Source organism: Papio anubis, unplaced genomic scaffold (genome assembly GCF_008728515.1).
Source record: "Papio anubis isolate 15944 unplaced genomic scaffold, Panubis1.0 scaffold4068, whole genome shotgun sequence".
NCBI classification, from domain to species: Eukaryota; Metazoa; Chordata; class Mammalia; order Primates; family Cercopithecidae; genus Papio; species Papio anubis.
Window position 1 is genome coordinate 1 of NW_022164236.1, and position 2251 is coordinate 2251.

General features: G+C 36.7%; 1 pseudogene; it reads left to right on the forward strand.

Annotated features, from left to right (window-relative positions):
* The first annotated feature begins 672 nt into the window (after window positions 1–672).
* On the forward strand, window positions 673–2245 carry LOC116273160 (annotated as a pseudogene).
* Window positions 2246–2251: the final 6 nt, after the last annotated feature.

Below are 2251 nucleotides of genomic sequence, written 5' to 3' on the forward strand. Positions count from 1 at the left end.
AATGCTCTAAAAAGCTATAAAATTATAATCAATTTTCATCAGTTCATTCAGTGCCATGTAATCACTTCCAGTCTTGCTGGATCTTGGGTTAGCAGTCTCATGACCCCATCAATTTCTCCACCAGGCTTCTGGAGATCTTCACCGAGTCAAGTGTGTGCTCTTAAAGTTATTTAAGCAATATCATCAGAAGCCTTTAACCAGAGTGCCTGTCATACTCTTTTCCGTGAGTCTCAGAGGGAGTCCTGTGTTGGAGATGAACATTCTGACCTGTAGCTGATTGGAGGAGCTTTCAGGAAAGCATCAGGGGGAAAGAATATCTAAATGACAAAGAATATGAAATGGCTGTAATTATACCACAATTGAAAAGGATATTCGATTCTTTCTGTGGCATACAACATTTATTTATTTATTTATTTATTTATTTATTTATTTATTTACTTAGAAATGGAGTCTCGCTCTGTCACCCAGGCTGGAGTACAGTGGTGCGATCTCGGCTCACTGCAAACTCCTCCCCCTTGGTTCACGCCATTCTCCTGCCTCAGCCTCCTGAGTAGCTGTGACTACAGGTGCCTGCCACCACGCCTGGCTAATTTTTTGTATTTTTAGTAGCGAAGGGGTTTCACCATGTCAGTCAGGATGGTCTTGATCTCCTGACCTTGTGATCCACCCGCCTCGGCCTCCCAAAGTGCTGGGATTACAGGTGTGAGCCACTGCACCCGGCACAACATTTAAAATAATAATTGGAATTATGACTCATAACTCTATACTGGCACATAGCATGGATAAGGAGGACATTGACAAATTTCCAGGAATTTTATATAATTTCTGAAAACATAACATTTTACCCATACAAATATAACACAGGGAAGGTTAGATATCTCTTTTTATTTGTATCTTTTGTATGGTTTTCCTTATAAAAAATACATCCTACTTTACTTGTGAAACATGCCCTACTTTTCTTGCATGCTTTGCATAGAGTCGTTTCTAGTTATTCTATTGCTTCTAGTAGTTTTATTTACACATATTGATTATAATTTTAATACTTAGTAATCTTTTATTTTCCAGAGAAAACTAGGAAGTAAACAGTCATAAACTGTCATATATTAGTATTCTATAGTAGGTTAGAAAATGTATGAGTATACCATCTCCCAACATCTACAGGGATGTGTTTCCTCATAGTACAATTTCTCATTGTGGCAGAGAAAACCATGTTTATTAATGGGCCAAAATATCTTTAGTCGTTCTGTAAAAATAAGAAGCCAAAAGTATATAAACTTGAATTATTTATGTTCAATAATTAATGTTTTAGTATTGTATCTTATTTATAAATGGTCTAGATATTTAATGCAAATCTTTTACTTAGCTTAACTTTAAGGTTAAAAATTACCGAAAGTATTTTGGAAGCTACTATTAAGCAGGTTTACAGTAAACAAATTATTTTTGAAATAATGTTTTTCGCTTTTCACAAGATGGCACCAAAAGTGAAGAAGGAAGCTCCTGCCCCTCCTAAAGCCAAAGCCAAAGCGAAGGCTTTAAAGGCCAAGAAGGCAGTGTTGAAAGGTGTCCACAGCAACACACAAAAAAGAAGATCCGCATGTCACTCACCTTGAGGTGGCCCGAGACACTGCGACTCTGGAGGCAGCCCAAATATCCTTGGAAGAGCACCCCCAGGAGAAACAAGCTTGAACACTATGCTGTCATCAAGTTTCCGCTGACCACTGAGTCGGCCATGAAGAAGATAGAAGAAAACAACATGCTTCTGTTTATTGTGGATGTTAAAGCCAACAAGCACCAGATCAAACAGGCTGTGAAGAAGCTCTGGGACATGGATGTGGCCACAGTCAACATCCTGATTCGACCTGATAAAGAGAAGAAGGCATATGTTCGACTGGCTCCTGATTGTGATGCTTTGGGTGTTGCAACAAAATTGGGATCATCTAAACCGAGTCCAGCTGGCTAACTCTAAATATATGTATATCTTTTCATCATAAAAAAGAAAGAATGTTTTTCATAAGAATGACAACTTAATTAGAATCAAATCTATAAGCTTTAAGATTTTACATTTCTAGTAAGTATAATATTAGCTTATTTGACTAGAACTCAAGCAGAATAGGAATTTATGCTTGTTTTAAATTCAATAGTGGTAACTTTGAAGACATAGTGGTTTTATTATACCAAAAATATTATATTAACCTTATTTAACTTAGTTTTATCCAAATCATGTTAACTTAAAAAACATTTGATCAGTTCC